This window comes from Zosterops lateralis (assembly GCF_965231275.1).
Source record: "Zosterops lateralis genome assembly, chromosome: 7".
Classification (NCBI taxonomy): domain Eukaryota; kingdom Metazoa; phylum Chordata; class Aves; order Passeriformes; family Zosteropidae; genus Zosterops; species Zosterops lateralis.
This window is the reverse complement of record NC_139767.1, coordinates 36,521,172-36,535,691: the sequence shown is the minus strand read 5'-3', so window position 1 is coordinate 36,535,691 and position 14,520 is coordinate 36,521,172. Positions and strand designations below refer to the sequence as shown.

At 40.0% G+C, this 14,520-nt stretch overlaps 1 protein-coding gene across 7 annotated transcripts in view; it reads right to left on the bottom strand.

The window, feature by feature from the left end:
• The window catches only part of MBD5 (methyl-CpG binding domain protein 5), a 110,898-nt gene that overhangs the window by 72,223 nt on the left and 24,155 nt on the right, over window positions 1–14,520 (bottom strand). Inside the window, exon 1 of one of the 7 annotated variants that reach the window (XM_083865660.1) lies at window positions 7,476–7,580. The exons of the other annotated variants lie outside the window; for them this stretch is intronic. The gene's annotated coding sequence lies outside the window, so the exon portion shown is untranslated. Of the gene's footprint in view, window positions 1–7,475; window positions 7,581–14,520 lie in introns of those variants that run through there. 7 annotated transcript variants of the gene reach the window in all.

Here is a 14,520-nt window from a genome sequence, read left to right as displayed (position 1 = left end):
AAGGGGACACTTCACTGCAGATAAAACACTGACATCTCTTCAGAGAATTCCTTTTAAAAAAGGAAAAAAAAAAAAAGGCACAGTGTTGAGCCTCAGTTGTTTGAAAAAATATTCAATATTCTTCTCCTTCAAAATGAAATTAGAAACATTCAGAAGCCCCAAATGTTGTAAATTTATGAATGTATCAATCTGTGGTTATGCAGCCAAAAGGAAAAGAAAAAAAAAAAAAATCATCTCTTCAGATACATCTCTTGGTTTATTTCCTGGCTTCTTCCAAGGACAGAAAAGGCAATCAAATGCAACAGAAAAATTGTATTAATTGGCTGATCTTATGACAATTTCCATTCAACGGTATTTTCCTGTTCTTTTCACTGAATTACAATTATCCAGCACAAAATGCAGAGTTTTAGACCACGTTTAGAGCAGTTTCTGCCTGGTTTTGGGCACTGCCATGGCTGGGGCTGCCCTGGGCCCTCCTCTCCTGGATATTTTAATTTATTTAAATTAAATAAACAATAAATTTTGGTGCCATTGGAAGGATTTCCACGAAATCACAAATATCTTGTTTATTTTCGACAATAATTTTTGGTGCCATTGGAAAGATTTCCACGAAATCACAAATATCTTGTTTATTTTTAAAGAAAATAAACCTGAAAGTAAGTCTAGAAAAGTATTTCTCTGAGATCTAAGAGTAATAATTAACAGGTTTCAGGGGTCTTTTTCTGCATTTTAATTTCAATATTCAGCTAAGAACTGTGTCTAATTTCCCAGACCAAGAAATGTTTTTTTGGTCTGTATTTTAACACCTGCAGTTTTACAAAGGATTTCTCTTTTGATGGAACTCCTGGAAACAAATTAATTCAGAAGTGCCTCCAAATCCCCCAAGATTTAACAGAGGAATTCTTCTTTATATAGCAGGGCATGTTCAGCTTCACACTGAAATCTAGGAAAGGACTTGATGTAAAATTAAAATGTTTTTAATCTGTGTATCCCACTTTTCCAGGCCCACATTCACACAGACCCATCACTCCACCTTTATCCTCATTCCAGAAGGAACATCCACTGAATATTTAGGTTTAAACTATGGGTCACATTTAATTTTTTTATTTTTTTTTCCCTTCTCCATTAACATAAGATTTATAGCACTGCCATAATTACAATGCTTTTAAAACAAGCCCGTGCACAAATATCAAATTCTGATTGATTTGAATCAGCGACGAGGAATATAATCTTTATTATCTTCCAAAACTTCATCCTTTCCTTTTGGCCAAACTTAGCCCAGCTGCTCTTTCAGCTGATGATTTAGGAGCCTCCACAAATGACATCAGGAGCACTTTAGTTACGCCAATCTAATTTAATAAAAAATACCTTGAGAGATGATTGTGTTACTAACAGAAAGGAATTTATCTCCCTTTTCAGCTGCTGTGTGCAGCTCATACAGATCAGCCCCTGCAAATCACTCCTGGAAACTTCAGAACACTCCTTAAATGTAATAATGGACTTTTTTTTCTTAATAGCAAATTTATTTGAAGCCATGCCCATGTTTCTTCCTTGTGAAACAGAAGATAAAATCCTATTTCCTCACTGTGCTGCCTGCTGGAAAAGCAGAGGGTTTAGGCACATTAAAGAAAAAAATCTTAACAAGTTTTTGCCCCTCTTTATTTTTTTATTAAAATGAGGAAAAACATAATTCTGGGTGGAATTTTTTTTTGATTTTTTTTTTCTCAGCAACCTGTGTCTTCCAAAGCTCAGGAAGGCACATTCAGCCGAAGCTCTGTCACTGGGTTCAGGCACATTAAAGAAAAAAGTCTTAATAGGCTTTTTGCCCCTTTTTATTTTTTATTAAAATAAGGAAAAACATTATTCTGGGTGGACTTCATTTATTTTTTTTTCTCAACAACCTGTGCTGTGCTGCCACAAGGATTCCCACTGGCACAAATCCCTGTTTAAGGCACATCCAGTCATTCCTTCTGATATCCCTGCCCTTATCAGTTTTGTCTCCATCATTACTCTTTCCATCTTATTTTTAGTAAAAAATAAAACCTTCCAGGAAAAATGCACCACTATCACTCCAGACATCTCCACAACAGCCACCACCAATTAAACCAGCAGCAGAAAACTGCAGAATTCCCTTCCTGCCTGCCTGAAATGAGCTTTGGAATATTTTTTTTGGGGGAGGAGAAAATGATCTTTGTTAATTTTTCCAGCCGTTTTCTTGGAGAGCCACAATTGGCACATCCAGGAGGAACCACCAGGGCTGTGCTGGTTTCACTCCCTCAGGATCCTCACAGATCACTGGTGCAGTTTGTCTCTTCCCATCCTAATTGTGGAAAAACTGCTTGGATAAGTGTTGGGTTATGGAATTAATGGATAAGACAGGCTGTTCTCCAAGAAAAGGAAATTTGGAGTGTCTGTGTTGTCATAAAAGCTCTCGGGACAGCAAGGAGGAGTTGGAGCCCCAAAGATAAAATTGTGATTGAAATTTAAAGTTTTTCATATTTTTAAAAGATCTTTTAGTTTCTAATGGTTATTTTGGGATAGGCAGGAGACTGGAAATGTACAATGTGGGATGAAAGAAAAATGCAGAAGTCCAAGTAGAACAAACAATTCTCCCCCCAAACTGAACCTACTGGAGGAGATTTTGTAGAAACCATCTCAATCATCCCTCCCAATAAAAACACACCAAAATCTGGTTTATCTGCTCCCTTTCTTTGCCACAAAAAGAGGAGAAAACCTTCATGTGGACAGGGAATGAATGGGCAAGAGGAAAAGGGCAAAACTCTGTCCAACAGTTCGGCTGCTGGAGAAAAAGGAAAATTATCCTTTTTCAGGGAGGTGTTGCCAATTGAACTCATCAGTTTAAACCACCAAACCAATTTTGACCTGCAAGAGAGATAATACTAAAAGTTTTCAAGAAAAGACATCAATAATTTTTAAAAGCTTAAGGAGTATCCATGTCAAAATAATGATGTTGTTCAAAACTCATCTATTTGACCCATTTAAAAGTTTCAATTTGGGTTTTTTCTTTGCTATCCATAAATATATACCCTCTTTTTGCTCCCAGAGAATGATTCTAATCTCAAATTAAATAGTCCACACCACTGCTGGAATTGTCATCCAGGTCCTTCTCATGGTAAATAAAGCAACAGCATTTACAGGCATTAAAAACAAATCAAAAAAGCAAAACACTTATATAAAAGTTTAATTTCTTCTCAGCCCAGTTTTTACTCTTACATTTTTCAGCTTATCTAAAACTAAACCCTGAACTACCCCAATCTCCCAGTTCCTACAAAGTCCTACTGAGATCGGTGAAGGAAAATCTTTACTACAAAAAAAAGAATTCTGAACTATAAATAGAATTCTTTACCACAGAGAATTAAATAGTAGAATTCTTTACTATGGAAAATAAACCCTTCCCTGTGAGGGAGGGGAGTGGCTGCTCATCCCTGGGAGTGCCCAAGGCCAGCCTGGACAGGGCTTGGAGCAGCTAGGATGGTGGAAGGTGTCCATGGAATGGGGTGGGCTTTAAGATTCCTTCCAGGACCCTATGGAGACCCCTTCCATGATCCTAAGGAAATCCCTTCCAGGATCCTATGGAGATCCCTTCCAGGACCCTATGGAGATCCCTTTCAGGACCCTATGGAGATCCCTTCCAGGATCCTATGGAGATCCCTTTCAGGACCCTATGGAGATCCCTTCCAGGACCCTATGGAGATCCCTTTCAGGACCCTATGGAGATCCCTTCCAGGATCCTATGGAGATCCCTTTCAGGACCCTATGGAGATCCCTTCCAGGACCCTATGGAGATCCCTTTCAGGACCCTATGGAGATCCCTTCCAGGATCCTATGGAGATCCCTTTCAGGACCCTATGGAGATCCCTTCCAGGACCCAATGGAAATCCCTGCCAGGACCCTATGGAGATCCCTTCCAGGATCCTATGGAGATCCCTTTCAGGACCCTATGAAATCCCTTCCAGGACCCTATGGAGATCCCTTCCAGGATCCTGTGGATATCCCTTCCAGGATCCTATTGAGACCTCTTCCAGGACCCCATGAAAATCCCTTCCAGGATCATATGGAGATCCCTTCCAGGACCCTACGGAGATCCCTTCCAGGATCTTTTGGGGATCCCTTCCAGAACCCTATGGAAATCCCTTCCGGGACCCTATGGAGATCCCTTCCGGGACCCTATGGAGACCTCTTGCAGGATGCTATGGAGATCCCTTCCAGGACCCTACAGAGATCCCTTCCGGGACCCTATAGAGACCCCTTCCAGGACCCTATGGAGATCCCTTCCAGGACCCTGTGGAGATCCCTTCCAGGATCCTAAGGAAATCCCATCCAGGATCCTTTGGAGATCCCATCCAGAATCCTATGGAGATCCCTTCCATGACCCTATGGAGACCCATTCCAGGATCCTATGGAGATCCCTTCCAGGACCCTATGGAATGGGGCATGGAGCTGCTCAGGATGTCCAACACGAGGACTGATTTCACTCCCAGATCCCCAGGGCAAAGCCACCACAGCAATCCCAGGGATGCTGAGCTCCATGGCCATGCCTCAAAAATGCAATGCATCCTTTTGTATACCCAGATGAGATTCCTTTACATAGAGTGGTTAAGCTGAAGGAAAGAAACAGGAAAAAAATGAAAAAGCAAACAAACAAACAAACAAACAAACAAAAAAAAAAAAAAAAAGGAAAAAGAAGGGCCTTTGTCCCAAAACAGTTTTTCCCTTGTTTTCTTTGGAAGAATCATCGAGAAAGCCTCGAGTGTTGCTGAAATGCTCTTCCATGACATTAAGTCTTAATCTTCTCTTTCTCCATTTCACTCTTTATTTCCAGCTCGAATTCCCTACTCCAGCCTGAGCATTTCCCTGTCATCTTCCCTTGTTTACAATTCCAGATCCACGGAGGCTGTTAAACCTTGTCCTGCAATTCCCCTCTCCTCCTCTTTCCATGCCATTATTCCTTAAGAGACCAGACAAAGGCGCATTCAGGTACATTTTGATAAATAAGGCAAAGCAGCATTTTAAGGCCTGAAGTAGGAATCCTAAATCATGTGGCTGGAATCCCTTGGAGTGAGTGTCCACACAGACATGGCCATAAGTCATAAACCAGTTACATCCCTTCCTAAAATGGGATATTTGTGTCCAGCACTCACTCTGTGATCTACGAGCCTCTGCTACTGAAACTGTAAAAAAACCCCAAAAAACAACTCAGGTATTTCCTGAAATCTCTGATTTTGGTAAACAGTGTACAGCAAATAAGGCAAGCAGGAATACACACTAAATAATCAAATATGAAAATATACACTGGGTATCAGCAGGACAAAAATCTCATAGGAAAATCCTCTTCATGGAAAATCTAAAATGTTTTTTCCTGTGTATAGTTAATAAAGAATGATATGGTTTTATAGGAAATCAACCTAGATAAATGTTTATGTGTTTGCAGATAATCCTGCCATTTAAAACCACTGTGATGGCCAGAAATCCAATTGTTAGATGAAGGAAAAAATAATTAGCACAGAGTAAATGTAGCTTTATGATTGATTCAGATCCCAGATTTCTGCATTTTCACATTCACTCCTCCCCAGCACTCACACAACCACAAGCTGAGACTCACACTTGATTTCTTGCTCTCCTAATTATAATCTGAATTAAGTTTTGCTAATAGACCGAGGCCAAAAGGCAGGACAGAGGTGGGGTCCTGTAAATCCTGGAGTGGTCTCAGGCCAGAGTGACCCCACTGCTGACCCAGGTCAGGACTCCTGCCCTACAACCTCATGATTCCTTCATTCCATGAAAAATCTCCACTTTCTGTGGGTTGGGATCACAGAATGCTGGAAAGGAGCTCTGGGGCCTCCAACCCAACCTGCTGCCCCAGGGAGATCCAACTCAACCAGGAGGTTCAGGCCATTGTCAGTGGAGCCTCACGTTCCTACAAAGACACAGATTTTACAACTTCTCCTTGTACCTGACTGGAATCTCCTTTTTCCCCTGTTGTGTCCCTCCAGGACATCTCTGTCCCTGCCTTTTCCACACCCACCAGGAAGAAATGGACCTTTGTGATTCCCCCTCCCTGGATGACAAGCACCTCTGTACTCTGAGTATCACTAAACCTCCATTTCACATTCATCTTTCTGATAGAAAAAGGGCCCCATTTACCATGGAAATGAAACATAAACATGCAGAGAAAGACTGTCCACGAGGTGAACAGGGAAAGTTCAATAAATCTCCTTCAATCCAATCAAACAGCTCCATTTAGAGATTTCAACTGCTCCTTCCACTACTCACAGCAGCTCCACCTTAGCATGCAAACAATTTTCAGTCAAACTGCCAGCTCAGCAGGGGGAAGATTTAAATCCGGATTTTCTTGTCCCATAACTTTTCATTTCTTGGTTGTCAAGGCCTGAGATATTCTGAATTCTGCCTACTGTAGGAGCAAGAGGTACTGCCAAACAGATCTTAATACCTCAGCAAGATTTTCTTTCTTTCTTTTGGAACAGAAGGAAATATTTTGCAAAGCGAGTTGGGTCCTTTTAGGCAGCCGAGGTCACAGTGTCAGTTTGTTGTTGAGTCACTGCTTTCTGCTAGGAAAAAAGGCACAGATTCCAAGGATTCCTTAGGAATTCTATCACTTGGTAGAAATAATGCTATCATTTAATCATCATAATCTTTGGGTTTAATGTGGTGAGAAGGTAAAGTTGCTTCCTGGGTTAACTTTGTGCTTCCCTTTTCTGCAACACTAATTTATTTTTAAAAGCCCTGACGAGATGGATAATTCATGGAGAATTTTTACAGTTTTAACAAGTTTCTAATATAAGATTCTATCACAAAGATTCTCTCAATTACTCCACAAGAATGGCACAGAATTCTTTGCTGAATGGGAATTCCCCATGGAAAATAAAGGAGTCTAAAATAGCTCCAAGATGGAAATCTCTGCTCTCCCTCCTTCCACATCCCCAGCACACACTGAGCCCACTCCAGGCTCCCTGAATTCCTCCCCCAGGCTTTTTCTCCATGCTTTTCCAGCAGGTATTTGATATAATTCCATCAGGTATCTCCTCAGGGTCTCAAGGGCAGTGGTTGTGGATTCCCAATCCCTGGAAGTGTCCATGGAGCAATTTGGGACAATGGAAGGTGCCAGACACAAAGTCCAACAACATGAGATAGATTTTGATCTTAAAAATTCAAAGCCTTATTAATTTATGACTTTTCTCCCCCTCACCTCCCTCTTCAGGCTTTGCTCTGGAGCCCCAAATCCATTTCCTCCCTCTGAGCAGAGTTTGGGCTCCTGAAATTTCCTCATCCCCCAAATTAAATCACATTAATCTTCCCCTCTGCATTCTATTGATGTGAGCTCTCCTCATCATCCCTTATTTTCTTATTTTATGTCAATAAGAATCGTATAAACTGAAAATACAACTCCCTCATTTTAGCCTGGTGATAATTCCTCCCATGAGGAACTTCCTGACCTCCTGCACTTCCAGTTCTCCTGTCCAAAGTGATTTGCTCTTCTGGCTTTTATCTTCCCTCACCGATCCAGCTGTGCCACAGGTGGAAAAGCTGAAATGTGCTCCATCCCACTCCTGCACAGCATTTATTTCCTTCCATGGAATTGTGAGCAAGCTGGGCTCCCACTAAAACTGAGGAACAAACAAGACACAATTTTCAAGCTAAAATTTACAAAGTGTAAAGTGTAAAAAAATATTCAACTCAAGTAAAATATTTGTGTGGCAAAATCATTCCTGTGCAAAGCTTCACTTAAAGCATGAATTGAGATGGAGTCACAATCTTTAACCTCTGTGTATTTGAACTACTAATTTTTAAATTCTGAACTATGTCCTCAGTTAAACTCCAACAGCCTTTAAGGAAAACAAAAAACTCCCTCAAAACACAACAGAGAAAAGTCAACACAAAGCTTAGATCCCACAGGGACTATTTTAAACTTAATATTTCCAAGATCCCTCTTTTTGGGGTTTTCTTTGCTGAAGAAGTCACAAACTGCTGCTGCCTTTGGGAAAAGAAATTCCCTTTCCCCAAGCATTTAAAATCAACATGATTTTAAATAAACACTAAGGTAAGGTCTGGTATACACATAAATTAAGAGTCCACAAAGTCTAAAGATGACAAAGAAATTATTTGCTACAACTTTTAGGACAATTATGGGCACTAATAACTGCATTATTTACTATTTTGAGTGATGATATATCTTAGAGTTATTTAAAATACGTGAATATGCAGATTGTAAATTGCATATAAGAAAGCAAATTAATGGAAATAAAGACAATATATATTTATTGGTATTATCTGTTTTTCTAAAAAATAGGTAAAAAAATAACTGAAGTGTTGAAAAAATTGCTACCTGTGTTCAATGTCAAGGCTTTGGGCACAAAGTGAGCACAGGACATTGAAAAAAATGAGGAAAAAGTTACAAAGAGGCAACAAAAAAAGATTAACTCGCAGTGAGATGGAGTTGAGAGTGGAAACACATGAGTTACAAGTCTAGACAAAGTAACTATTTACAATATTTAGAAAATGTTCAGAGACTGAAGGCAGATTCTCTCTACAGGCATCAGGTATCTTAAAAATGCATTTTTAATAAGAAGAAACTGTAGCAAAGTGACCAAAGCAGTTCCATAAAAGGCAGCAAGAACACTCATGGCAGGGAAGGAAACACCAGGAAAAAAGACAAACATTCCCTAAATCCAGAGCATGGAGCAGTCATTCATCAGCTAAAAAAAAATGAGAATTGCTCTTCAGAAGAACTAAGGGAATCCCAAACCATGGGCTTCAAGGACAAACGCCCATGGAAAAAAAAAATAAAATCACATACGAAGGAACGGGAGTTTCTTTATGGAGAACATCAAGAGATGATAAAGCACAACTTGTGCTGCTTTTCTACCATCATTCCCAAGGAGTTACAGCCCATGGAAATTACAGCAGGAGACACCCAAAGTGATGGGACAGAGCCCCAAAAATGGCACAAGGGCCAGGATGAATCTGACATTCATTGATGTTGACCATGGAGAGCCCACTGGGGACCCTCTGATGACACAAATGTGGGTGATCCCACAATCCCACCTGGAGCTACGGATGCTCTGCTTGGGATCACATGGAGACACCAGAGCAGGACCTTCACAGTTCAATAAATTACAGTTCCTGAGCTCCACAATAGTTCATCCAACTCGGCACAGAGGGAAAACCCAGCTGGGAATGGCACCTCCAGCAAGGACACTGGAGACTCTCATCCATCAACCGTTCCCAGTGTCCAGCACCACAGTCCAGCCTCTTTCTGCACAAAATTACCTGAGAATTCCTCAACTAACCAGCTCAAGAACCTGCAGCTGTTTAGAAAAATATTAAGATTTTCATTTAAACCCCCACCAATAATTTAATCGATTATTTAATCAATTACTAATATATACAATCACATCAATTTAGTAATTGACAATAATTCAGGGCAGAAATAACATTATTATTATTATTATTATTTTCAGAGACCACAGCAGGAACAGATTTTCTAATCCCAACTCTGACACTGACTTGAGCAAGTTATTTAATCCCTCTCAGCTGCCACTTGGCAAATGACAGATTTTTTCTTTGCCTCTTAAGTACTATGAGGATGCAGCAATAGATACAGCCTTGAAATAATTAAAAAAACCCCCACCAAAACAACAAAACAAAAAACCAAAGTACCAAAAAAGATAAAAACCCAATCAGGTGCTCTGAAGGTATCATAAAATAATTACAGCAAAAGATAACAATTTAATAAATTTTGATTTAATCAATTACTAATAATAGCAATATTCAGCATTTTTTTTTCTTGGAGAGTTTATAAGGAGTTGGGAAGGATCTTTTCAAAGAATCTCACATGGCATCGTTTACTTGTGGAGGGAAAAATAAAGTGAGAGAGAAGGTCAATCCACAGCCAGTGCAGATGGACTTGATTTAAGTTGTACTTCATTTAAATGCAACCTCTCACACCAGCAAACATCAGAATATTCTCATTTATATCAGCACATTGCAACTCAACAGCTAAAATAACAATGTAGGGAATTGCCTCGTGTCTAAAACTTATTAAATTACAGAATTCAAAAATTAATCTAAAAACGCTTTAGTTGTACAAAAATTCTTGACTTTAACCAATGAAAATTTTAATGAATTAACTTAGATTTCTTCTCAGCAAATATTTGAAATTGAGCAATCCATTTGTGATTGGCAAACCCTGCTTGCCATTCTGCAGGAATTCTTTCCAAAGGATTCTTTTCAAACTGTGGCAGTTTTCAGGATGCTGCCCTGGACATTCTCAGTTCTGCACCAGCAGACCTTCAATTCCATGAACAGAATATTCAGTTTAACTTCCAAATACAAATGTTTGGAACACAAAAGTTGCCAGTGAAAGGGTTGGGTTTGTTTGTTTGCTTTGTGAGTTTATTTCACTTTTTTTAAAGTATGGACAGAGCTATGAGAACATATTTAGATACCAAATACTTTTCCATAAGAATCATTCAGGTTGGAAAAGAGCTTTAAAACCATTGAGTCCAACCATTGCCACCACTGCCCCATGTCCCCAAGTGCCACATCCACATTGTTTTTAAATCCAGGGATGGAGACTTCTGTGCCAGAGCTGGAAAATTCTCTTCTTTCCATGAAAAAATTTCCTCAATATCCAACCTAAACTTTCCCTGGAATAACTTGAGGCCATTCCCTGTTGTTCCTTGGATGAAGAAACCAAAATCCACCTTTTATGAGATTGTTCCAACATTCTTCAACGTTGCCACTTTTCAAATGCCATTTTATGTGAGGAATTAAGGGCACACTGATTTTAGACACCAAACACTGATTCCTATCTATAAAAATGGAAAAATGTTTATGCAGATGCACCATGTACTGTTTATTTTGATATTAAACCATAATTAAAATGATTCGACTCCATCAAAATCTCAAAAGTTTATTTTTTAATCTAGGAAAGGATGAAGCTAAAATTATCCCATCACAATCCTATGGGTCAAAACTCAACTCTCTGCTCCCAAATTAATATGATTTTATACGAGGCAATGGAAGGACACGAGTGGTTCTTCTGGATGAAGCCCTTGGATTTTAATCACAGATTTTTCTTCTATCACTGAGTGTTTTAATTACTCTGAGCAGACAGTCGAGCAGCAGAACTGAGGTGATATCTGTAGAATAAATCTCTCCTGGCCTGCTGAGTGCTGACTGAGCTGTCTGCCCTGAGCTGGGATGGATCCTCACTCACCCTGTGAAGGTGCATCCCAACAGGTTGGATTAAATCATCCAGGAGTCCTGGAAAATGCCCCATTTTAATTTGCCCAAACTTGCTTGGGGAGAAGCTGGAAGAAAAATTCCAGATAAGCAGGGCTAGGTGACTACACCTCATTTTTTGCACATTATTTTGGCTGCTGATGACTTTGGGTTGTAGCAGCTCCTTCCCAGCAACGACCCTGAGCTCCCTGTTGGACAATGAGGAGGTGAAATCCCAACACTCAACTTGTGTTCCACAACTATGGACCACATCACAGAAATGGGTGGGGTCTGTACATTTACCACGGGCAAAAATCACAACAAAAACAATCTGAAGGCCACTGGGTTGTGTTTTGCCCCTCTCTCCTTTTCATTTTTATTTTACTCCACCCTATTGGTTGAGAATTTAAATAATAGAAGAAACTTTCCTGGTTTCAGACTTGGGGTCCATCTGAGACACCTGCAGCAGATGCATTAAATTGTTATTGGTCCCACAGTTCCTGCCTCCATGAAGAACTGATGGGGAGGTTTTTTTGGGAATGTTGACTTACACATCTATCCCTTAATTAGAGGGAAAAAAACCCCCTTTCTAAATTCTGAGGGCTGTTCCAATCCTACTCAATCTAAATACAATCCTGTTTCAATTTCCCATATGAAATTCCTACATTCCTTTTAGAGCTGCCCAATTAAAGCTGAGTGGCCTCAAAATGAAAGGGAAAAAAAAGCCATTTTTGATGATGCTTTATCATCAGTGATAGCCTGAACTACAAAAATAACTGTTTGGGTTACACATTTAATTGTGTAACATTTTCTACTACATATTTTTTACCTGTAATAGTAAATTTGGTTTTTTAAATCAGAAAAAAATGGGAGGCTTTTCATCAATTCAACTTGCTGAATATAAACACATGGAAGTTCAGAATATTCTTACTTTTTCCTTTTTTTAAAATCCACCACTATTCCCTAAAAACATAACAGAGAAAGAGCCACCTTAGCCAAAGTCCTGAATGCTGCGTTAGAGAAGTTACAATGTTGGAAAACCTTGAATATGGCATTCAAATCCCAAAATATGGCATTAAAATCCTTCAATAAAACATTAAAATCCTTAAATATGGCATTAAAATCCTTCAATATAACATTAAAATCCTTCAATATAACATTAAAATTCTTCAATATAATATTAAACTTCTTCAATATAACATTAAACTTCTTCAATATAACATTAAACTTCTTCAATATAATATTAAACTTCTTCAATATAACACTAAAATCCTTAACTACAACATTAAAATCCTTAAATGTAACATTAAAATTCTTCAAGATAGCACTAAAATCCTTAAATATGGCATTAAAATCCTTCAGTATAACACTAAAATCCTTCAAGACAGCACTAAAATTCTTCAGGATAGCACTAAAATCCTTGAAGATTGCACTAAAATTCTTCAAGATTCCACTAAAATCCTTTAAGATTGCACTAAAAATCTTCAAGATAGCATTAAAATCCTTCAAGATTGCACTAAAATCCTTCAAGATTGCACTAAAAATTTTCAAGATTCCACTAAAATCCTTCAATATAGCAATAAAATTCTTCAAGATTGCATGAAAATCTTCAAGACAGCACTAAAATCCTTCAATAAAACATTAAAATTCTTCAAGATTCCACTAAAATTCTTCTATAAAACACTAAAATTCTTCAAGATTCCACTAAAATTCTTCAAGATTCCACTAAAATTCTTCAAGATTCCACTAAAATTCTCCTATAAAACACTAAAATTCTTCAATATAATATTAAAATTCTCCAAGATGGCACCAAAGGAAGTTTAAATGCAAACTCTGTATGATCCACCAGGGCTCTCTGGGCAGGTCTCTCAAGGCTGAGCCGTGTTTTCCTCGCTGTTGCTCCGCGGTGAATCCAGCGAAAGCCGCGCTGTGCATTTAATCCCTGAGCTGCCCCAGCTGCCGGCCCAGCACCGTCCCCACATCCCATCCACCATCTGCGCCCTGCCTGCTCACAGCTGCTGCTCCAGGGGCTCCCAGGGGACACGTTGGGCAAGGCTGGGACACCACGAGCCACCACCGTGGGGACAGGGCGTGGCAGGGGAGGGTGGTGGGCACAGATGGGATATTCTTGCTGCCTGCTCTAGGTTTTTCCCAGGTTAAGGGAATATCTGGTCCAGATTGGGGTGATGAAGATGATGCCAAGGCTGGAGCTCCTCTGCTCTGGAGCCAGGCTGGGAGAGCTGGAAATTTTCACCTGGAGAGGAGAAGGATCCAGGAGACCTTTCCAGGGCCTAAAAGGGGCTCCAGGAGAGCTGAGAGGGACTGGGGACAAGGGCTGGAGGGACAGGACACAGGGAATGGCTTCCCACTGCCAGAGGGCAGGGCTGGCTGGGACATTGGGAATTGGGAATTCCCAGATTTGCTGTGGCTGCCCCTGGATCCCTAGAGATGTCCAAGGCCAGGCTGGACAAGGCTTGGAGGAACCTGGGATATGGAAGGTGTCCCTGGAAAGAGGCAGGAAGATGATTTCTAAGCTCCCTTCCAACCCAAACCATTCCATGGTTCTACAGTAATTCCATGCCTTAGACAATTTATTCCTGACAAAGTTAGGCAGAGCTGGAAGATAAATCTGAACTGTTCATGTCAAACATGGCACTGCACGCAGAGCTGAGCCTTGTCTTCCTTTCATCTAAAATAAAAAAAAAAAAAATCCGCCCCAACAAACCCCAAACAAATCATGTTGGAACTTCTCTAATTACAAAATCAAACATGAAATTTCTCCTGTGACATTTTCAATACTTGCAATGATGAACTCCTGCGATACACACGGAGTATGACAGAAAATCATTCCGCAAGTTCACAAGTGATAAGCTCCTACCCATTTTGGCACGTCTCAGGCTCTGATAGCAGTCAATTTTTTCCTCATTATAAATGGGAAAAGTGAAGCTATCATGCAAAAGGCCACTTAAAAAAGCAAAACAAAATAAAGGAATGCAAATTTATATTGGGAGTTACACAACCGCCAAGCCCGCCGCTCTTCTGTTTATTGCTCGCATGTTCTGCTCTTTGCCTCGGCGACGCTGAAAACTTCAAAAAAAGTGTCTTTTAAAAGCTGACTTTGAATCCTCGGGAGCGTGAGTCAGATGTAATTTACATGGCTGAAATTTCACCGAGCCGCCTGGAAATTACACCACCACGAGCCCTTGTCAGGAAGAGTCGCCCGCAGCCTCTGCGTGCGCGCGCTCGGTTCCTGTA